Source organism: Macrotis lagotis, chromosome X, assembly GCF_037893015.1.
Source record: "Macrotis lagotis isolate mMagLag1 chromosome X, bilby.v1.9.chrom.fasta, whole genome shotgun sequence".
Taxonomy (NCBI): Eukaryota; Metazoa; Chordata; class Mammalia; order Peramelemorphia; family Peramelidae; genus Macrotis; species Macrotis lagotis.
The window spans coordinates 334,413,048-334,437,670 of record NC_133666.1 but is presented as its reverse complement, the minus strand read 5'-3'; the positions used below and the strand labels follow the sequence as shown (position 1 = coordinate 334,437,670).

General features: G+C 36.6%; 1 pseudogene; it reads left to right on the top strand.

The window, feature by feature from the left end:
- The first annotated feature begins 9,072 nt into the window (after positions 1-9,072).
- On the top strand, positions 9,073-9,536 carry LOC141499089 (ferritin heavy chain-like; annotated as a pseudogene).
- The last annotated feature ends 15,087 nt before the right edge of the window (positions 9,537-24,623 follow it).

Genomic DNA, 24,623 nt, shown 5'->3' with positions numbered 1-24,623 from the left:
GTCCCCTGGACAATTCTTGAACTAAGTGGTCTATGCAATTCAGGTGTGTGTGTCCTCCAAAGATGTTCTTAGGAAGTATTGCCTTTATCATTTACTTCTCTCTAGTACCCTTCCTCTATGAAATCTTCAGTAAAATGTTGGTCATTCATTTTCACTTATGTCTGGACTTTTTGTGATCCCATTTGGGGTTTTCTTGGTAAAGATACTGAAATAGTTACCTATTTCTTTCTTCAGTTCATTTTTACAGGTGAGGAAACTGAGTCTTATAGGGGTAACTTGCCCATGGTCACACAGTTAGCAAGTGTCTAAAGCTGAATTTGAACTTGGGTCCTCCTGACTCAAAACTCAATTTTCTATTCGCTGTTCCATCTAGCTCTCCCTTCAATAAAATATTGCATCTTTATTGCAGAGATTTTTTCAAGATATACTATGCTGTTACATTGAAGTCACTTAAATAGTATTATTGCAGCATGATATGGGATTAGGCTGTCATTATCAATTATTTTGCTAAGTCTTGGCCTGAGAGAATATGGATATCTTCCCTGGGTGATCTTTCCCAATAGTAAGGGAAGGGTTAAGGTTTTTTGGAGCTTTTATATCAGACAGTCTAATTAGACTAAATAGGACAAATTCAAGTCAGTTGTCACTATCTTCTTGTAAAATAAACTTCCTAGACCCCATTCTGGGTCCCCAACTCTTTTTTATATATTAAACCTCAGATACATACAAAATAACACTTTCTCCCATAAGGACTAAATATATTTCCTTTAAACTAGAGTCAGAAGCTCAGAGGAAACACACAAACTTTCTACAAAATTGGACACCAAATTCTTTGGTTCCAGGTTTTGCTTGAGCATTCTTACTTCATAGCAGCATAGAGTTTTCATTCTATTAAAATTCTTTATAGAAAGCTGCTTCTATTGTTGATTGTCCATCATTCTTGAAGAGGATCATGACATCGGGGTTTTGATGTCATAACATAGAAATGGACTGAATCTAAGCAGGAGGGGAAGAGGGGAGTTGTGCAAAGTCACCAGCCTCACTTCCTTCTCTGGAGCCATCTGGGTTGGCTATGGATCAGGAAAACTGGAAATGGACCTGGATCCAGTGGGAGACCATGGCCTTTTGAGACCAAGGGCTTTAACAGATCTCAGTTTAACCAAGACAATGGTCATTTAGTAAGACAGGTAAAAAAGAAATGAAGCAAAGAATGGTCTATTTTGCATTGTCAAAAACAAAACTAAAAATAAATCTGTGTGGAGAAGACCCTCATGGCTTCTAGCCAAAAAAGAAATAATTGCTATTTACTTTCACTTGAAGCCAATTGGGATCCAAACCAATTAGGGCTTGGCCTATTATTGGCCTAATAAAGAGATTCAGAGTGATTTGGGGCCTGTTAACCCCAAGATAATCTTGCCAGTCTTCAGTAATCAAAACTTACATTCCTTTATGCAGAACACCTATAGGTAAAGGTGGAAAGAAAGGAAAAAAGGAAAGAAAGGAAATAAGGAAGGAGAAGGAATGGAGAGAGGGAAAGAAGGAAAGCTGTGTTTCCCAACTGGCAAGTAATGAGACAACTCCAACTACTCACACAAGTTGTTGTTTGTCCTTCATTTTTGAAGAGGACCAACACCTCAGGGATAATGTCATGTCATGCAAGTGAATTGGATTTAAGGGGGGAGGGGATGTGCCGTGCCAAATCACCAACTTCACTTTCTCCTCTGGAGTATTCTGGTTCCAATGGCCAGATATATTCCAGAAAGCTAGATGAGGGAGGATCGAGGGAGAAAGAGTTCAAATCACCAGTATCAAATCTGTTCTGGACACTGGTTGAAAGAATACCCTAGTTATCCCCATGTGTAGTGTTGCTAACTGATATCTAAAAGTGCATGTGAGACTTCTTCCAGCTATTGTCTTTGCTTCCTATCACTGCTAATATGTGAGCAGACCTCCAGTTTGATTTGTGTGGGGCACTTGATATTTTGCTGCAAGACTGAGTTTCTGAGCCCATGATGTCTTTCCAAGGAAGGTGCCAGATGTGAAAAATCTCAGCTGCTATCATAATATTGTCTTCTTTACTCAATTTTTCAGATCCAAGTCAGAATTTCTCTTCCTAAACAAAGTTGAATCCTAATTCATTTGTTTTTCTTCTCTCCCCTATTCCACCCAGAAGTTCTTAAATAAGTCTCTCTCCTTTGCAGGGTCTCTTTTAGCTCTTTTTCTATCTTCCTAAGTGATTGCTATCCACTATCCCTGATTACTATCCCTATAACCAAATTCAAAAGGAATGCAGTAAATTGGGAAATAATTTTTACGACTAGTACTTCTGACAAAGGACTCATTTTTTTTTGCAAGGCAATGGGGTTAAGTGGCTTGCCCAAGGCCACACAACTAGGTACTTATTAAGTGTCTGAAGCCAGATTTGAACTCAGGTACTCCTGATTCCAGGGCCGGTGCTCTATCCACTGTGCCACCTAGCCACCCCTCCTGAGTCAAATTTATAAAAAAAAAGTCATTCCCCAGTTGACAAATGGTCAGAGGTTTGGCAAAGGCAATTCTCAAATGAAGAAATCAAAGTTATTTATAGTTATATGAAAAATTGCTCTAAATCATTATTGATTAGAGAAATGCGAATTTAATCATCTCTGAGATATGACCTCACACCTCTCAGATTGGGCAATGTGACCAGAAATATTGGAGGGGATATAGGAAATCTGGGATACCAATGCATTGTTGGTGGAGCTATGAACTGATCCAATCTTTCTGGAGAGCAATTTGGAATTATGCCCAAAAGGCAATAAAAATATGCATACCCTTTGATTCAGCAATACCACTTCTGGTTTTGTATCATGAAGAGATCATGAAAAAGGGTAAAATCCCACATGTACAAAAATATTCATAACACCTCATTTTGTAGTGGCAAAGAATTGGCAATTGAGGGAATGCCAATCAATTGGGGAATGACTGAACAAATTGTGGTATAGAATGTGATGGAATGCTATTATTCTATAAGAAATCATGAAGGGTGGGAATTCAGAGAAATCTGGAAAAACTTGCATGAATTGATACTGAGTGAGATGAGCAAAACCCGAAGAATATTATACATATTAGTATGGTTGATGATCAACTATGATGGACTCAATCATTCCATCAGTGCAAAAATCAGGTACAATTTTAGGGGATTTTGATGGAAAAAATCATCTGTATCCAGAGAAGGAACTGTGGAGTTTAAATGAAGACCAAAGCTGATTATCTTCAATTTTTAAAAGTCTTATGTAATATGCAATTTTCTATGTCTAATATTTTCTTTTTTCCTTTTGGAGCTGATTCTTCTCTCACAACATGTTCAGTTTTGATCTATGCTTATTATGGATGCAAATGAAATCAGTTTCCTTTCTATTGGGAGGGAGGGAGGATGGAAGGGAAGGAAGGAAAACAATTATAAAACTCAAAACTTTGCAAAAACTGATTGTAGAAACTACCATTATCTGTTATTGGAAAACAAATAAAATAGTCATATAATTTAAAAAAGAAAAGATGATCACAGTAAAAATTTTCTGCTCCCAGAAACTTCTAAGGGCAAGCCTCTTGCAACTGAAGTGACAGACCAACAATTAACTCCTTTGAGAAATAGATACATGATAAGGATATAGTAAGGAGTCATGAGAACATGGTCCACACATTCTAAGGGATTAGAAATAAGTTTATTTTCAGGACTCCCAGAATTCTGGTATGACCCTCATGGTAAGTGAAACCTGAAAGTGTGTGTTCATTCCCTCCCACTGGTTTAGGTACATGGTAGTGGCAGAAAACACATGTCACTCTTGTACATAAGATGGCTCACAGACCATGGAACTATGAGCTTGCAACTTGAGCCACTGGCATTGCCGATGCCCTGATTCCCGCTGAGCCTGACTCCTCCATGTCTGGATTCTTTGGCTTCAGTCCCTATTCATGCTTTCTTGACCTTCTTTTATCAGACACACCAACTCAGTTCCTAAGGTCTTCCTCTATTTAGATTCCCAGGTATAATACACACTAAACAAAACCCCTCAACTATCTAATTGCATCTAGATCTTCTCCAAACAGTCCTACTAGGGTAGGACTGAAGCACAGCTTATATGGGCAAGCTGTTGTGGAAATAAGCGTGCTCTTCTTAGGCTAATTTAAATGAATAATAAACATTTACATAACACACCTCTCTCTCTTCAACCCTCTCTTCATTCAAACTTCCCCAAACTAGCATTATTATTGATGCTAATTTCTGTTGTTCAGTCATTTCAGTTATGACTGACTCTTCTTGGTTGTTTTGACAAAGATACTGGAGTGTTTGTCATTTCTTTCTCCAGTTTACAGATGAAACTGAGTCAAACAGGGTTAAGTGACTTGACCAGGATCAGATAGTAATTGTTAAGACCAGATTTGGACTCAGGAAAATAAGAGAAATATAGCTGTCCTAGTATCACAAGTTTAACTGGAACATCTGCATCTAGAGAAGAGATCAAAGATATAAGCAATTGGTACATCTAAGAATCATAATCATATCCAACTCACAATTGTATAAAAACAGTCCAACTTTTTAATAAGACAAATGCCTTTAATGGGGTAGCTAGGTGGCTCAGTGGATAGAGCACTGACTTTGGAATCAAGATGGACCTGAATTCAAATACAGATTCAGACACTTGATACTTACTACCTGTGCCACCTTGGGCAAGTCACTTAACCCACTCACCCACTAAAACCAAGGGAAAAAAGCCTTTGAAATTCTACTTCACACTAAGCAAGATGCAATATGATTAAAAAATGAAAATTACAACTGTTGGAGATACTGCTGAAGAAGAGGAAAATTAAAGTACTATTAGTATAACTTTGAACTGGTCCACCTGTTCTGGAAATATATTCAAAAATTAATATATATATATATATATATATATATATATATCCTGTGATTCAGCAATGCCATTATTGTGCATATACCTCTAAAGAGATGCACATAATTCCCATGCACATAATAATATTTATAGCAGTATTTTGTTATTGTTGCAAACAACTAGAACAAAAAATGTGTGCTCATCAATGGAGAAATGAACAATTATGATATGTAACAATAATTAATTATTATTCCATAATGAATGATAAAAGGGGACAGATTCAAAGAACACTTAAAAGACTTGCACAAACTAATTCAGAGGGAACTGAGAAGAACCTGGGGAACAATTTATATCATGACCACAGTGATATAAAGAAAAACAACTTTGAAAGACATATGAACTCTGATCAATAATATAAATAGTCACAATTCCAAAGACTGATAATGAGTCATACTTCCGCATTTTGACAGAGTCTGGCTTACCTTACACTTCATGCATATGAGTAGAACTATGGAAAAGAGGAACATTGGTTATGTAAACTTGTGCCTATCTCAGAATAATAGGAACTTTACCACAGAGTCTTGAGAAGAAGAAGAATGTCTCCCACAATTTGTCAAGTATTTCTACATGCTGTTTTTTTTTTTTAACATTGGTGGCTTAAAGAAGTACTTCAAAATCATTATCATTCCTCTTTAATAAAATGTTTTTAGTGCTTTTTTGTTTTTAAAGTAGGATCCATATCTATTTCCCTCAAAATAAGCCTTCTCTTATAATGAAGAAAAATAAATAAAATTGACAATGCCTGTCTGAAAATACAATATTCAATACCTGTTGTCCTATCCAAAGGAGAAAGGTGATCATCATTTCTGCTCCAAGAGCAAGAAAAGTAATCAAAAAGTATTTTCTTGTGATGTACCAGTGATATTTCTCTGGTCTGGAACCTGCTATGGAACAAGTCCCCAATAACACAGGCTAATGCTTTTCCAGAAGAAACAAGGGAAAATCATAGGTGGTAGGTCCTGATTTAGGAAGAACCAAAAATATTGCCAGATATAAGAGTTGCTAAGCAAATTGACAAAACCTAGAGTTTATACCATATGAACTAAGGTAGCTAGTGGATAGAGTATTGGATCTAGATTTGGAAAGATCTGAAATTTAGCCTCAAACACTTAGTAACTGTGTGGTGCTGGGAATGTCCCTTGTTCTCTATTGGACTCAGTTTTCTCACCTGTAAATAATAGGACTCATCTCTTAGGTTTGTGAGAATAAAATGAGATAATATTTGAAAGTGATCTGCAAACCTTAAAGTACTACACAAATGCTAGCTGTTGTTAAATTTTATCCTTTTTTTTGTATCCTCAGTACTTAGCACAGTATCTAATACATGAAGGTCATTTGACCTTCAGTATTTGATTTATTATTGTTATTAGTTATTATATCCATGATTATGATGATATGTGACTGAAATGTTATCCATGTGCAGAAATAGGGGAAAAAACAATGGACAATATCATCAAAGGATGATGGACTGTCACACTGACATCTATATAGTACTGAAGTCAATAGGACAGATCATTCTAGCTATATTAGACTTTCAGGCATCAACATTTAGATCCAGAAGCATGAATTGATATCAATATATTCCAATTTTAGAGGATAGACAAAAAGTCCAGGTAGTGGAAGAATGAGTAGTTTTTAATTCCATCAAGAGGTCGAGGATTAATTGTGGTTCTTAGAATTTTCTAAGCACACATGTAATTTTTTATTTGACTTTGAAAGCCCAATTTCAGGTGAGCTTAAAGAGAAGGAATATTAGCCTGGAGTAATGATCATCTCTAAGTGGTATTTGATAGCATTAATAACTGAACACATAATAACAATAATGATAATAGTTAATATGTAAACCATTTAAGGTTTACTATACCCTTTTATATATATTATCTTATGTAAATCTTACAAAAATCCTGTGAGGTAAATACTAAAGATATTATTATCTCTGTTTATGGACAAGAAGAATGAGATTCAGAGATTAGGGATCTTGCCCACAGTCACGCAATTTTTGTCAGAGGAAGAATTCTATTCTATGTCTCTCTTAACTCCAAGTCCAGGGCTATTTCTATTATATCATGCTCTCTCTAAAATTACGACTACATTAAGATTATGGGATGCATTATTTGGAATATTTCACAGGGAAGTTAAAGATATATACCAAAACCTTTATAAAGTACTTTTTTTGTTAGTTAAAAATGGATTGCTTTTTTACTAATTAAAAATGTTTAATATAAATTGGTCCATTGACTAGTTAATGACCAAACAAATTACAGTATAGGAATGTATGTCAATTGGACTTTCCTCTTGCTCAAAAAGCTACCCCACATTTGAAGTTTCTAAAATTACAACTTAGAAACTTGCACAGTGATGTTTACTTTTTTCAGTTAAACAAAAAAGAGACATTCATACAAAGCAAAAATAGTTTAATCAAATGGCATAGTAACTAAAGTGATAAGAAATAGTACCTCATAAATATGTTATAATCTCTAATAGATATGGATCCTGCCATAAAAACAAAAAAAAGCATTAAAAACATCATCATCTCCTATAGATTACCATTTATGTGGGAGATCTTCTAGAGAAGATATGGGACTAGGAAAAACTTATATGGGGCTACTAGGTGGCACAGTGGATAAAACACCTACCCTGGAGTCAGGAGTACCTGGGTTCAAATCTGGTCTCAGACACTTAATAATTACATAGCTGTGTGGCCTTGGGCAAGCCACTTAACCCCACTTGCCTTGCAAAAATCTAAAAAAAAACTTATAGAGAACACATTGTGATGTAATACGTGATAGGAGCACAAGCAAAGGGACATGTATGGCCAAGGTGTTTAGATGGCTAGAATAGAAGATGTTAAGTTTCTGACCTTCTCTGATGATAGGATCATATTCTCTGCCTCTTTGTGCTGGGTGTTACATCTCCATTTCAATTATATTCTATTTTCTTGGTGTCTCTCTTAGTCTCATGCCTGCCAGTAAGTTCTTTGATACCATATGTCAGATTGTATTGTTTAGCTTCTTCTGGGACATCTTCCTTTCTCTGCTACCATCAACTGAGGAGCAATGACTAGAAAGCCTCTCCCTGAGAGCAAGAGTTACAACTCCTATGGTGCAATGTCAAGGGCTATGAGATATCACATCAAACCATGAAAACAGCAAAAAAAATCACAGAATATCCCAGGCTAAGATAAAATAAAGTCTATTGCATATACTATTTTTCTTCTGATATAAGCTCAAGGTCCTTAGTCTAAACAACTATCTGAGGGAAATAGCTAATGTCTAATTCCTATGTTAGGTAATTGCTATAAAGGTAATGGATTTTTGCATCATAAAGAGATTTAGGAAACCCATTTTAAGGAACCAAAAAATCCAACAGGAACTGTTTGAGGAGCTGACAGCTCTCCCCTTGCTCCCAAGATCCTCAATAATTGGTAGCCAAATAAAGTTGAAGGCAAGAGAAAACAGTCATTATCTGGAATTTTTCATATTCATGTTTTATTATGCATAACTTTCACAAAATTTTGGCCTGTATTTTGACTCCCTGAAAAATTCAGTGTTTCCCCTTTAAAACATAATGAAATAGGCCAGTAGCACAGGGAAGGGGAGTCACTGTTGTTTCATTTGTCAACAATGCTTAAACCCAACTGGTTGTGATTCTGGGCCAGAGTAGCCCTTTAGCCATCTCTCCACCTTTACCCCCATTAATCAACATGTTTTCTGTCTTAAAATTCCGGCATCAGCCTCAGCCCCAACCTCTGAGCATCTACCTCTTCCCTCTTCCTCCTCTCCTCTTCGCTGCCTAGTACAATGGATAGAGCACTGGCCTTGGAGTCCGGAGGACGAGGATTGGAATACAACCCCCAGACACTTGACTCTTACCGTGTGACCTTGGGCAAGTCACTTAACCTTGATTACCTTGCGTCCAGGGCCATTTCCAGTCATCCTGATTCATATCTGGGCACTGGACCCAGATGGCACCAGAGGAGAAAATTAGGCTGGTGACTTAGCACAGCACATTCTCACTAAAATCCAATTCATATTCTTGACATGGCATCACTTCCCTGATGTCATGGTCTTCTTTGAAAGTGCAGAACAAACATCAATATCCCTGCCTCCATCATCTCTGATATCATGACAATCAGATCATGATGACCAACCTGAAGCTTTCCACCTCTTAAGACTACTTGTCCATGTCTTACTATTTTGACAGAGACGATGTGGTATTTGAAGAACTTTGTCAAGAGTTTCCTACATCAATCTCAGGAGGAGAGGGAACATGCTGAGAATCTGATGAAACTCCAAAACCAAGGAGGAAGACATATCTCCCTGCAAGACTTCAAGAAACCAGACTGTGATGACTGGGCGAGTGGGCTGAATGCAGTAGACTGTGCTCATGTGGGAAAAAAAATGTCAATTGGAATTACATCAGTGGCAAAACAACCTCCATTTATGTGATTTCATTAAATTGCTACCTGGATGAACAAGCTAAGCCCGTCAAACAACTAGGTGATTGATCATATAACCAACACGCAGAAAATGGGGTCCTGATTTTGGTATGGAAGAATATCTTTTTGACAATTACAGTCTTGGACACAGTGACAACAACAGCTAAGCCACACCTGGGAACTGCGGATGTGCTTTCTACAGTTTTTCAAAGCAGGTATGTTTTGGGTATCTGATCTTTTCATAATCTATACCAAAAAATGACCACTATTTACATCCCAATTAAAGTAACTTGGTAGTGATGAAAAAAATGGCATGTAAAGAATATGGAATGTATAGCAATCAGAATAACCTGGAAAGATTTGTATGAACTTATGCAAAATGCAGAATCAGATCAATAGACTGAGAACAACCAAAATTAGCTCAAATGAAAAAAGAAGAAAGTGTATTCCTAGCTATCAAAAATTATTAAGTGATTTTTATACATCAGGCCTTGTATAAGATGCTGAAGGAAGAAGTACAAATAAAGAAACCATTTCTCCACCATCTTCTTATGAAGTCTTTCCTGATTCACTCCATCTTCTGGTATCCTCCCTCCCAAACTGTTTTGTTATATATATTTCTGTTTCTTCATTGCATACACTTAGACACACTATATAGAGATATATACAGGTATATGTGTACATATTATGTGCATATTTATCTCCCCACTAGAATGTTTTTTGTGAATGAGGATATTTTTATCTTTTGTATTCTTTTTGCCAGTCAAACATACTGCAAGTATATATATATATATATATATATATATATATATATATATATATGTATATATATGTGTGTGTGTGTGTGCATACTTACATGCATACTTGTCTCTCCACTAGAATTTAAGATTTTGTGAATGAAGATTTTTTATCTTTTGTATTATTGCCAGTCAAACATACTGCATAGAGAGATATATAGACATAAGTGTATATATTTACATGTATACTTGTCTCCCCAATAGAATTTGTTTTTTTGTGTGAATGTGGAATTTTTATCTTTTGTATTCTTATCAACAGACCCAAATATAGTACCTGTCACCTAGCTGCTGTTGTCTAGTCATCCAATCACATCCAGATCTTCATGATCCCAAATGCATTTTCTTGACAAAGATATGGTAGGAATTTGTCATTTCCTTCTCCAGTACATTAAGGCAAACAGAGATTAAGTGGTTTGCTCAGTATCACACAGCTAGTGCCTGTCTAAGGCAGGATTTGAACCTAGTGTCTAGTACTCTATATACTATATACACCAAACTGCCTTGGAACACAGTAGGGCTTAATAACCTATTTCTTATTGAAATATACCTTTCCTTTCAGTAGAAAAGTGATTAAGCCATATATCCTTTGCCCCATATATCCTATTAGTTGCCAAGTGTCAATTCTATCTCCACAAAATACGTCACAACCATACCCTTCTCTAGACTCATATGTCTACCACCATAGTTTTGGTTCTTCTCATTTATTTCCTAGACTACAAGTATATTCTCCCAGGTCCCTCCCTCCCACATCCAGTATCCACATTTCTGAATACTTCCCTGCCCCAAATTTTTTAGGACTCATGCTATGGCACTCATTCTGAGTTTTAAATACAGCTAAGTATACCATCCAAAAGGTGTTCTGGAATTACTGAAAGAAGAATTGCCTTCTGCTTTCAAGCCCCACATTTTCAAATCTATTCTTGTCAATTAGCTTCCTTCATAAGACTTAGATATTAAACTTTCTAGTGTTCACATGATTTATTAAAACACAAATAAATTAATGCCATTTAACATAACTGTAAAGAAACAGCAAAGTTATATTCCTAAAACACATGTTACTGCACTGGTGAATAAAATTTATTGATTTCCTATTACCTCTAGATCATATATAAATGTTTCTGTTTGCATGGATGTCAAGCCATTCACACTGTGGATCCAAACTGCCCTTTCATTCTTCCCAAAGCCTGGAATTATTCCTTTCTCACATTTGCTTCTTAGAACACCTAGTTTCCTTCAACACTTAAACCCAAATGCCACCTTCCATCTGAGGCTTCCTGATCTCTCCTCCAAGCTTCAAGTGCCCCTCCTGATATATATATATATATATATACACACACACATTTTTATATACTTTTTTGTGTGCAGTTCGTCTTTCCTAACAGAATATAAGCTCCTCAAGGCTAGGATCTGTTTTATTTTTATCTTTGTATCTCAGATATCTAGCAGAATACTTCTCACAAAGTAAGTACTTAATAAGATACTGAACGATTACCTTTTATTATGCATAGCTTCTATAGATGAAGGCTTTTAAAAGAGTTTTCTAGTTATTGTAGAAATTTCCTATAAGGGAAGAATAATGAAAAATGATTAAAGTACAAAAATAAATTCATAAAACAATGAGGAAAATAGTTTATGGGACAGAAGGAACTTGCTACAGAAAATTCTCAAACAGCTTGACCTCATTCACAACTTATCTCACTAGTGTCCTACTCATAATATCTTTATCTAATTTCATAATATTCTTGACCCAAGGTGTATCCTTGATTCTAGTTTCCTTTTCAGTGGTACCTTTGGTATGTTGGCCCCTTCATATTATGAAGTCTTGGTTAATTTGGTTAGGATTATCTTATTTGAATATGTTCTGCTTCTCATTTCTGATAGCTTGACTTCTCTTTCTTTTGCATTCAGCTAATTTTGGTCTAATAATTAATACCAAGAAAACACAGGTGCTCCATCAGCCAGCACCACACCATCCACATGTGAAACCATCCATTACAGCAAATGGAGAAGTTTTAAGTACTGTGGACCAGTTCACATACCTTGGAACTGTACTTTTCAAGGAGGTACACATTAACAATGAGGTTGATATACTTATTGCCAGAGCTAGCTTAGTATTTGGGAGGCTCTGAAAAGAAGTATGGGAGAGAAGAGGTATCAGACTAAAGACCAAACTGAAGGTCTATAGAGTCTGGGTCTCTCTTAATAACCTTAGAATTGATTATACAGTATGAAAGACACTGCCCAGCATGGCATGCTCTGGCATGCCCTCATCAGTGAGGGTGCTAGGCTCTATGAGAAGGGCAGAATTGAAGTAGTTCAAAGGAAATGTGTCATATGCATGTTTAGACTCCAGGTGTTCATGTGGATTATTTGTGCCCAATGTTGTAGAGCATTCTGCACTTATATTGATCTGATCAGCCACACTGTAATTTGTTTTGAACATGGTGATGTCATTTTGGTATTCTGCGATAATGAAGGACAATAATAAAAACCAACCAACCAACCTTAGGTGTCCTTAATTGCTCAAAGCAGATCACACCCAGCTGTCCTCTATCCTCTATAGATAGATCTGTGGCAGTTGCTGTTCAACTTATTTCTTTTTATTTTATTTATTTTAGGCAATGGGGTTAAATGACTTGCCCAAGTTCACACAGCTGGGCAATTATTAAGTGTCTGAGGCTGGATTTGAACTCAGGTACTCCTGACTCCAGGGCTGGTGCTCTATCCACTGTGCCACTGCCACCCCTGCTGTTCAACTTATATCCTTCATTTCCCTTTGCCTTCTGACTAGACTTTTATACAATGTAATTATGTGTCAATTTATTTATTAGAAAGTATGAACTAAGTGTACTCTTGGTGGTGCTACCAAACCTATAACCTTCCTCCTGCTTTGTGCATTCTGCAGAGAAGCAGATCATCAATTAACCAACTAGAAAGTGAAATACATATTCTGACCATCAGATGGTACTACTCTGAGATCCCCAGTCAAATAACTACTCAAAGAGCATTCAGGGTCAGGGTCCTTGTGCTGATGTTGCCAAAGACCCCAGGATTCCCTTCACACCTAAATCAAAAGGATAATTAACTCACCAGGTTTTAGAATACTTCCCTACTCACTGCTCCACATTCTCTAGGGCCCGTACTGTGGCCCTGTAACCTGGGGTTAATATACAGCTAAGCATATGATTTAAAAGATATTCTGGAATTACTAAAAGAATCCCTTACCTCTGCATTCAAGTCCCATATTTGGGAAATCTGTTCTTGTCAATCAGTTTCCTTCATAAAACTTAGATAATACACTTTTTGGAATCCAAGTGATTTATTAAACACAGTGAAGTAAATCATTGCCATATAGCAAAACTATAAAGAAATAGCTTCATTAGATAAGTCTCCCCCTCTAATTGATTATCTCCTTCCAAAGGACTTTCTCATTTCCCTTAGTCAAAGGACTAATGATAGGAGTTCTGTATTTGAGACTGCTTCTCTGATATCAGGGACCTCAGTCAACTGGGGCTAGGAAATGCTTAGGAGTGACATTGATTTCCCTTCATCTCACCAATAATTATTCCTCTCAAAAAACTATAGTACAAAACCCCCAGATGTATACCTGCCCTATACCTGACTTACTTTGGCAGCACTAACTCTTAAGAGTTCTGGTAGACAGTATAACTCTTAAGTTACAAGTCTGTTTTCACTTCAGGTGGAGATTCACAATAGATAAAGGAACTGGCAGCTGATGATGCAGTGACCAGGCTGAAAGTATCACTCTCAGCTGAAAACATCTTCTAACCCAGCAGTCTATATCCCCTTTTTCTCCCCATTGTCAACTACAAAGAATGCAAAGACTGAATGAGGTGTCTTTTATAGGGCAAAGTCCATGAAATTAGTTCAAGAAAAAGAGACTAATCTGTAGACATTCACCAAAAAATGTCACCCTTTACTCCTAATCTCTCAGTTTCATTCTGGTTTGGAAGTAACATTCAGATGCCCATTGCAAACTTAGTGACATTTAGAATTTCCAACTACTTTTTGATTGTGTATTTTCTAAATCTTTCCTTTAATATACTCTTTAATTAAAAAAATCATTGAAATTTTGTTTTTATTTTCAAATTCTCTTAATTCCCTCTCCCTTGGAGAAGAAATTTAAAAGGAAGGAAATGGGTTTGGATAAGAAACTTAACAATCTATCTTCATATTCCACCTAAATTCAGTCTTTTTCTTATAGTCCCAAAGTCTATTGACATTTCCAACTAGTAACCACATATTTCTGTCCTTCTAGTTAAAATGACACCTGTCCAAAATATTACAGTTGCTATTTGAATCAGAAGGCATGTTAAGCCTCCTATGACTGCTAAGCAGATACATTTAAAGGGCAATTCACTCTGCTTATAATAATTCAGTGGTTTCCCTTTCCACCAAACACCACAAGTACTAAGTCAGGCAATGTCCTGAGATGTCCAAAGAATTTACCTAAAAAAAAAAAACTGCAACAGGTCAGCAGCACTTCATTATCCCATTAGCCCATTAGTCAAGCTTGGTAAGTTTTAATCAAACTTTTCTTTGATGTTTCTTTGTTCTAAAACAATGAATTGAATATAATATGGTGGAATTATATATATATATATATATATATATATATATATGTATATGTATATAGTTTTAGGGTTTTGTTTTGGTTCTTTTAAATCAGTTCCCTCACTATAAGATAGGGAAAGCATGAATAGAAAACAGTTTGTCTAGAAAAGGTTCCGAGATTTTTAGGATATAAGTTCAATATGAATTAATATTGTTATATAGCAGGGAAAGGTAATACCTTCTTGAGTTTCACTAAGAGAGGTACAACTTCTTGGAATATGAAAGTAATAGCAGCTGTGTACTGTTTATATGTATATGTATATATATATATGTATATATGTGTGTGTGTGTGTGTGTGTGTGTGTGTGTGTGTGTGTGTTCAATAACTAGCTCTCCCAAAAGATATATACATGGCATACTTTTAAGTTCAATCTTTATTATTAACATTTTCTATCACTTTCTTAAGTCTAGATAATTAACAAAATAAGAAATCAAACCCTTATTTATTGTTGTTTTAGTCATTTTAGTCATGTTGGACTCCTTATGACCCCATTTGCGGTTTTCTTGAAAGAGATAATGGAGTAATTTTCTGTTTCCTTCTCTAGCTCATTTTATAGAAGAGAAAACTTAGGCAAACAGGGTTAAGGGACTTGTCTAGCATCACACAACTCAGTAAGTGTCTGAGGTCAGATTCAAAATCAGGAAAATGCATCTGCATTACTTAGCTGCCCTGATTTCTAGTATTTCCCTATTTCCAAAGAATAAATAGTCACACTGAAAATTTAATAATCAACTCTCATCAGTTTAAGCACATTGGCTATAACATATCCCTGAGAAATGATCTCATTGTATCCTACCCTGGTCAAATTTTATCTGCAGTACCATTGTGTTCAGTTCTAGGCAACATAACTTAAGAAATAGTTTGATAAAATGGATTAGTCTTGAGGAGGACAACTCAAATGGTGATGAGCCTTGAGTTTTGCCATGTATCAATCAGTTGAAAGAATTTAGGATATTTAACCTGTAGAAGAGAAGATTTAAGATGGATTATGATAGCTTCAAATACCTGAAGGGGCTTTTAAGTGAAAGAGTTGAACTTGTTTCAGAGGTTACAGAGAAAAGAAACAGGAGCAATGGATAAAAGTTGCAAAGGGAGAAATTAAACTTGGTATCAGGAAAAAATAATTCCCAACAATTCCAGGTATCTAAAAGTAGAATGATATGTGTCAGAAGGTAGGGTTTTCCCCTCACTGAATATCTTTGAGCAAAGGCTAAATGACTCCTCATTGGGGAATCTTATCCGAGGGATTTATTTTTATGGCTGGATTGTCCATCTTTGAATCTGTGATTCTGCCCTGTTAAATAGAAGTTATATAAAAAGGAACAGTTTAAAAGATAAGTTATTATCCAAGAACTCTGTGAACTTTTTCTAATAGTTCCCTCAGAATTATTATCCATAAATAACACAGATGGCATGAATCACATGCTCTGCATGGCTTAGTGGTGACACATGGACAGCCATGCATCTGCTATCCAACTGTGGGATCTGCTGGTCTTTCACCAATAGTGAACGAGAAAGATTTTGGTTGTAGAGAGAAGAGGGAAAAATCATTCTCCCAAGAGAAGCAACTCTGAAACTAATCATTCTCATTGCAAATGGATCACATTTATCACTTTCAAATAAACCTAAAACTGAGTTCATTTTTCCCCTTCTTTGAATCCTTTCTCAGAAGAGGTCATAATATAGATAGATATTGCACAATTCATGCTAATAACCCTGCCAAAATATATACTACTAATTCCAATTTACAAATGGAAAAAAAATGAAGCCCAGAGAGGCAACAGGATTTTTCCAAAGCCATGGAATCTATAAGAATAGCTAGAAAGAGGCCCTTGTTTCTACCTTCTTGATTCACTATCCATTAAATAGACATAACTATTATCTTCTTTCCATATATTTATGTGTTTGTGTACTTATAGAAACTTATGGAGGGAAAATCATGAAGGTGGAAGTATTGCCCTCTAGGTGTAGAGCTAGAAGTAAATTCAAGGGTCACCTAATCCAACCTCCCATATTACATTCTCCTCTTGCATCTCCAAGCATTTCCTTAAGTAGCCTGTCATTGATATTTACATTTCTATTATTATGCTTTCCTTTTCTCCACAAAAAATCCTACTTGGATGCTATAGTATAGGATGGAGATGACCCTAAGTTCTTTAAGGATATTATATCAGAGTTCAAACTCAGAAATGTTCTACCAAGGCTGCTTTTTTGTTCATCCTTCATAATCAAAGAGGACTGTGTCATCACCTACATGATGACCTGACTTACAAATTATGTATATTTCAGTGAGGGAATGCTGTGCAAAGACATCCTTCTCACTTCCTTTTCTAGAGCCTTTCACCCCATGTTCTGATTTTACAGGAAACAGGATTTGTGGTGAAGTCCTCCCAAGTCAGTGAGGCACCTTGGTACTCCAGCAATACCAGGTAAAGGACTAGTATGTGATATCTCATGACAAAATATCAACACACAGGTTTTTCTTGCTTATCAACAGTATTGGACTACAACAACACAGTTTATCCAAATCTATATCTTCATGGATTAATCACAAGTATGACCTTTCCTCTCAGACCTTAAACCATACTCCCTCTAAAGACTTTAGTTTCCCCAAAGTTGTCTAGTGGGTCATGGGAATAATGCCACTACCAAATCACTAGTCAGCATGGATTATAATGTCTGGTAGTCTTTGAATCTATGACTTTCATTCTTAATTCATAAAAACATTTTTTTTAGGTTTTTTCAAGGCAATGGGGTTAGGTAAATACTAAGTGTCTGAGGATGGATTTGAACTCAGGTACTCCTGACTTCAGGACCTGTGCTCTATCCACTGTGCCACCTAGCCACCCCCTTATAAAAACAGTCTTAGTACATGCTTTCACTCTGGTCCATCTTGCACCACTCCAAGAATTTCACTTTTAGTGGCACAATACAAATATCCATGGCCATCCTTCTTAATAATTGCCCCAGTTCTGAATGGTTCTAATTTGTCAGTTTTCAGAACTGGAACCATGACTGAGGAGGTCCAGGGCTATTGTTCCACTTGGGGTGAAGTAACTGAGATAGAGTCAAACATAGTTCTACAAGGTCTCTCAGCAGAAGACCAGTCACTAACTAATGAATTTTTGTTCTGGCAACTAATGGAAGGGTTAGGAATATTGACTAGGCCTATAATTTCAATGACAAAGAACATACAAACATACAAAGGAAGATGCTATCTGCATCCAAAGAACTAATAGAAATATGTTTAGAATGATTTTACATATGTGTGTGTGTGTTTATTTATGTCTAATGGTAGTCATCTCTAGGGTGGGGGAAGAAAAAAGTAAAGAAAGAAATTTACTTGATAACTTTATCACATATTTAAAGGAATAGCAAGTTGTGCATATTAGATTTGCAGTTTCATGTGCAAATGGAACTGCATGTTTTATTTCTTAAATTCAGAATAGAATAAAGAAATTTTTTTAAAAAAATGAAAAGATAGGGAATTGAGAGTGAAGAAATTCTCTAAACCCATTCAGATTTGCCCCATTTCTAGAATTGCCAAGATGACTTAGAAGATAAATGTCTTGTTCATGGTCACTCAGCTGGTATGTATCAGAAGCAAGACTCCCCTTACCTAGCTAAGACACTTGAGAGAAAAATAAAGAACAAAACAGCTCTCAGTGCCATATGACTTCCTTTCATTGCTGTAAAGATGCAGAGAGAGGAGTAGAAATGAGGTCTGAAGGTTATTAGACTATCTCCAAATATTAGTTTCACTGTTGCTACTTTTAATGTTCAATCATTGTATAACCACTAGTAAGTTGATAGATTACTGGAGGAGCTGAACCACATCCATATTGACATTCTTAATATAAATGAAACCAGAAGACATAAATAACTTGCAGCTAAATGGAAGGATGGATTGCAGATTTTCCTAAGAGAGATTAAAAAAGAAAAAGACTTGGCAGAGTTGATTTCATTCTACACTCAAAGGGAGCAACAACAAAATCATTTCATGAGATGTCTCCTGTACTCAGATCCTGCCAGCAGCTTACAAAACTCAGCATTTCCCTTCCTTATTGCAACCAAGTGGAAGCATTCCATTTGAGAGACCTGACTCATAGTAGTCACTTCAAACCCACCTTGGGGTGAAATCTGTAAAGACTAGTGTGCCAGAAACTGATTTTTAAAAAGCAAAAAGATAGTCTCTGCCCTCAAGGAGCTTTCAACCTAATGAAGGATGGAAAAGACACTTAAGAAGATATCAACAACTACAGTTCTGTATGCCTACATCTCGGTCATTTTAGAAATTTTTAAAAGAATGATCTGTGTATGTATTTTCATGAAAGCGACAGGAAAGCTAGCACAAGCATTTTCAATTGTTGGTCACATCTTCACAGTCACACAATTGACTGAGAGGTGTAAAGAGTACAGGATTCAGCTATGTTTATTCTTTGGTGATTTAAAAAAAAAACCTGCCTTGATAGAACAAAATGTAGTCTTAAAGGCTTTCCTCCCACAACCTATCTTCCATGACTTAATTCTAACATAAGATCTTTTGAGAGAAGCAACCATGTTAACATAATCCAAAAATCTACTAAATAACAACATCAAGAGAGGCACAAAATGGGATATATGTTCAGCTGGGGTGAGGATTAGTTTCAAGGAGAACATTCTGGGAAGAGTCAAATTAGAAATTAGTTCGTTGGCTCTTGGCCTTTGTTATTGAAGAAGACCAAAATAATATCACTATGTCTGAAACAAATTATAGTGTGTCTGACTTTGGCTGGTCAGACCAATATGAGCTTGAAATGCTCTACCACAGGTTGGGCACAAATAGTACATGTGAACACCTGGGATGGGTACTCCAAATTTACATAAGTTACTTTTCCTGTGAGCTGCTTCAATTCTGCCTTCCTTAGAGTGCAGCACACTTACAAATTATGATGCTGGGTGGTCCTGCGGCAGTTCCTTCCATGCTGTACAATCAATTCTGAAGTTCTTAACAGAGACTTCCAGGGTGTTTTGATATCATTTCTTCTGATCCCCTTGTGAGCATTTGCCCTGAGTGAGATTGCCATAAAAATAGTCTTTTTTACAAGTGTACTTCTGGCATTCTAATAATGTGCCCATTCCATTGTGATTGTTCTCTCTTTAGTAATGTTGAAATGCTAAGAAGTTTAATTCAAGAAAGGACCTCAGTGTCCAGTATCTTCTCTTTCTAAGTGATCTTCAGAGTTTTCTTAAGACAGGTTTCATAAGCATGTAGCAATGAGGTCAACACAATAGACTTTTCAGTTTGGTAGTTAATCTAATACCTCTTCTCTCACACACTTTCTTTTGGAGCCTCCCAAATACTGAGCTAGCTCTGGCAATGTATGTGTCAGCCTCATTGTCAATAAGTTCTTTCCTAGAAAGAACACTGTCAAGGTGAGTGAACTTATTCACAGTATTCAAAACTTCTCCATTTTCTATAACCAATGGTTTCACATATGGATGGTGTGGTATTGGCTGATGTTTTCTTGTGTTGTTAGGTCAAAATTAGCACAAGCAGCAGAGAATTGGTCTTGTTGCATCTCAGCATTGAGTGCACAATCATATGAAAACAGAAGATCATACACCAATACTCCCTCCACTTTGGTCTTGGCTTGTAGCCTTTTCAAGTCAAAGAATTTATTGTCAGGGCAATAGCTGACTTTGATTATGTGTTCATCCTTAGTGAAGGTATTTGATAACATGGCTAAAAACATCATGCTAGAAAGCATGAGAACAAGGACACAGTCTTGCTTCATCCTATTGGTGACTGGGAAATCTCAAAAGCATCATCCACTATCCAGAACCTGGGCATGCATGCCATCATGAATTTGACATATACTGATAAACTTCTTTGGCAAACTTAATTTTGACATAATTTTTCACAAACCCTCACAACTGACAGTGTCAAAGGTTTAGGTCAGATCTAGAAAGGTTGTATAAAGACCTCTATGCTGCTCCTGGCATTTTTCCTCAAATTGTTAGGCAGCAAACACCTATCATCCTTTCTTCATTCCTCTCTCCTTTCTGAAGCCAAACTAGTTCACAGGGAGATGACCATCTTCCAGGTGAAAGATCAACCTACTGAGGAGGACTCTGGCAATAATTTTAACTGCAGAGGTGGCTAGGTGGTGTAGTGGATAAAGCACCGGCCTTGGAGTCAGGAGTCCCTGGGTTCAAATCCGGTCTCAGACACTTAGTAATTATCTAGCTTTGTGGCCTTGGGCAAGCCACTTAACCCCATTTGTCTTGCCAAAAAAAAATCTTAACAGCAAAGATTAAAAGAGAAACAAGCCTGTGATTATCACAGGACAATCAATTTCCTTAATCTTTATAGAGATGGAGATGGAGACATCCTTGAATTCTTGAGGGATAACTTCTTCATGTTATATAACCTGGAATTTTTTGTCAACATTTAGATGAGCAATGGACCCCCCACCTAAAAAAATAGAATTAGAACCAGTTGCTTTGCCAATTAAAAGGATTCTAATGGGATTTAAAACTCTTCTTCAGTTGGAACATCAGCTAGAAATATATTGACTTCAACTTAAGATAAATGGTTAATGGCTTTTGCATTGATTGATGAAGGTCTATTAAGCACACTATGGAAGTGTTCAGCCGATTTTTTCTAAGATAATGTCCCTATTGTTAATCAATGTGATTCCATCAGCAATGAGCAGTTGAGATGCACCATAGGTCTTTGGCTCATAAATAGCCTTCAGGGTATCATAAAAGCACTTTGGATTGTTACTGTCTTCATAATCCAGAATTTTACCTTTCTTCTTACTGAACCAATAGTCCTGCATCTCTTTAAGTATTGCTTGTACTTTACTTGTGATGGAATTAAATGTTACCTTAGAAATAGATAAATTATCCCACTGGTAAACCCTGTGGAGTTCTCTTTTTTCATTTTAGCAGCTTCTGTATTTCCCAAGATTTTCATCAAACCAGTCTTGATGTTTGTGTGTTTTCTGACCCAGACAAGCAAATACAGTATGGTACAACAGATTTCTCAAAGTTGTCTGTTCCTTTTCTGTTCTGTTGACAACTGTGTGTTAGCTCAGTTTTCCTTCCAAGTTAGCAACAAACTGTTCCTACTCAAAGAGACATTAATTCTTCTAGTAGTCATTTTGCCTTGGGGCTGCTGCTTTGGTTGAATATGAATATTTAGCTTGGAGAGTGAGTCTGTGTCAGTTCAGCACTCTGCACCACACATTGCCTTTGAAATTCTCATATCCTGTCTGTCTCTTTTCCTTACAATCACATAGTCTATTAGCTTCAAGTGTTTGTTGTAAGGGTGCATCCAGAAAGTTTATTGCATTTAGGTAAACAGAAGAGCATGTTTGTCATGAGATACACAAGTCTTCAATAGTAGGTGACCACTGCTGTTGTGTCCATTCCTCCCAAGGACTCCCTTCCATGTCTAGTAGTCTGAGTGTACTCTAGCATTAAAGTCATCTAGAATTAAGTTTGTTCTCTTTTGGTGCATTGATGATAAGGGTTTTCAGATCTTTATAAAATTTTTCTTGCACTTTATCAGGGTTCATCATGGTGGGAACATAAGGCACTGATGCTGGTGGAATAGCATATTCTTGCAAGTGACAATCTCATTGTTCTGAGCTGGTCATTCACTCCTTTTAGTAGGCATTCAAGCTTGTTGACTAGATTGTTTTGATGGCAAAACCCACCCAGCTTCATGACCCCACCCCTTCACAGTGGCAACTGCAGAAAATATGTATCCAGCTCAAACTTCAGAAAGCTGTCCTTCATTTGCCAACCTTGTTTCACTCAGGGCTGCTATTTGGATATGATACCTGCTGAGTTCTCTTGCAACAAGAGCTGTTCATTTTTCAGGTCTATTGGATCTTATGTTGTCTATGAGTGTGTGTACATTCCATGCTCTGATGGTGAGTGGAATCTTCTTTTGTAAATTTTTTCATATCTCAACAGCAGTGTGAGATCCAATTCTGTGGCAATTATCAGACTAGGGTTGGGAAAACATTTTTTAGACAATTTTCTAGCCCCTTCCTCAGGAGGTGAGCAGAGAAATTCTTAAATGGGCTGCTCAGTCACCCAGTGGGCTGCAAAAATCCCACTACTACTTTTAGTGAGGAGACAATCTTGTGGTCTGGGTCACCTATGTGCAGGTTTGTGACTTCAGCTTCCAGTGTATCTGTACCTGCTGCTTTGTCACTTGCCTGTCTCCACAGGACTGTGATATAAATGGTAACGTGGTATGGGTGATGTCTTCTGATTTGTGCATGAACTGGACTTCATTCTCTCTTCCAAAGTCATCATGATCCCGTGGCAAGACAGAGTCATGGCTCTGGTGGTGGCTCTAGATGCAGTAGATGTTTAACTAAGCTGTAAGTGCTCCACAGTGCCTTCATGACCATTGGAATTGTTCTCATCTACCTATTCCACCAGTGGAAGATTTCATATTCTTGGGGTAGACAACTGGTCAACTCACCCATGGATTTAAGACTCTCTCAGTTACTCTCAACCTGGCTTAGCCCACCTGCAGAAATTGTTTACTGGGGTGTGGCTGCTGCGCGTCCTATAGCTTCTTGGAACTACTGGTGAGGGTTAGGAAGCTCAGGTGGACATCAAAGGAAAGTAGCCCTAAAAAGGACTCAGCAAGCCTCAAACCAGAGGTACTAGTCTTACTTGAACATACCCTATACCCTCAGATTAGAAATCAGACTCCATATGAATGGTAAAGTCTTCTAAATGCTCATGTTCATAGACTATATTGTACTAATTGTGATAAGGTTTGAAGTACTACCAAGTCTTATTCAATGAAATCCATATCTCTAAAAAGAGATTAACATAAGCAAACATATTGAAAAAAGTGGCTTAAAATGCAAATTGTAAACATCTCTTGGGGCCAAGAAGAAAAGAGAAAGAAGGGAAACAGAAAAGATCCATTAGTATGTCTTCTGTTGTCTCCAGAAGTTGATAAGCTAAATAGAATTCAAGATTGTTATGAGGTTGCTGCTACCTAGCAGTGTGTTCCAGCTTCTAAAATGAGTATGATATCTCAAATCAACTCCATTCATAAACTTTTTCAAGGAGGGATACAGGAGAGATAATATTTTAAAAATAGGAAAAATAAGAAATTATTTAATGCATGTATTTTCCCAAGGAAAACTGATGAGGAAGCTGCTGAAGCTGAGATATCTGGAGAGAATGGTGAAATGATTAGAGCAAAGCAGCATATCTGTGGATTTCTTTTTATTCTTTTTTAAAAAAATCCATAATCTTAAAAAATCAATCCCAATGTTAAAAAAAATCCATCCCAATGAACCCCCATATTTAACCACCAGAGAGTATTGCTTCCTAGTTAGTTTATCTTTTTCAATGATGAAATGCTGATGGTTGTTCCCTCTACCTAATATGAGAGGATGGTTAAGGAGAATGCCATTCTTTCTGTTGTTCTTAAAGAGATATTTCCCCTATTTCCTAATTCAATATTTTCTGAGAGGAATCTGTTCTCTTCATTCAATCTAAAGATTCTAGTTAGTGTGTATTTGGATTTTGGTTTAAGTCCCCACACACTAAAACTATTTTTGTGCCTTCCTTGGTCTGTTATATTTCAATGAACTCTAGTAATGAGAACATGGCAGAACAATCTTTCAGATGATATTAGCTATAAACAATCTTATTCATAATCTGAGACATGTCACAATAATTTTTGGATGAAAGTCACCTACAACCAGTCTATAGGAACATCCCAAATACCATAGATTTCAGACAGGCTAAGTAAGCCATTCCACAAAAAACTTCAAGAATCCAAAAGCATT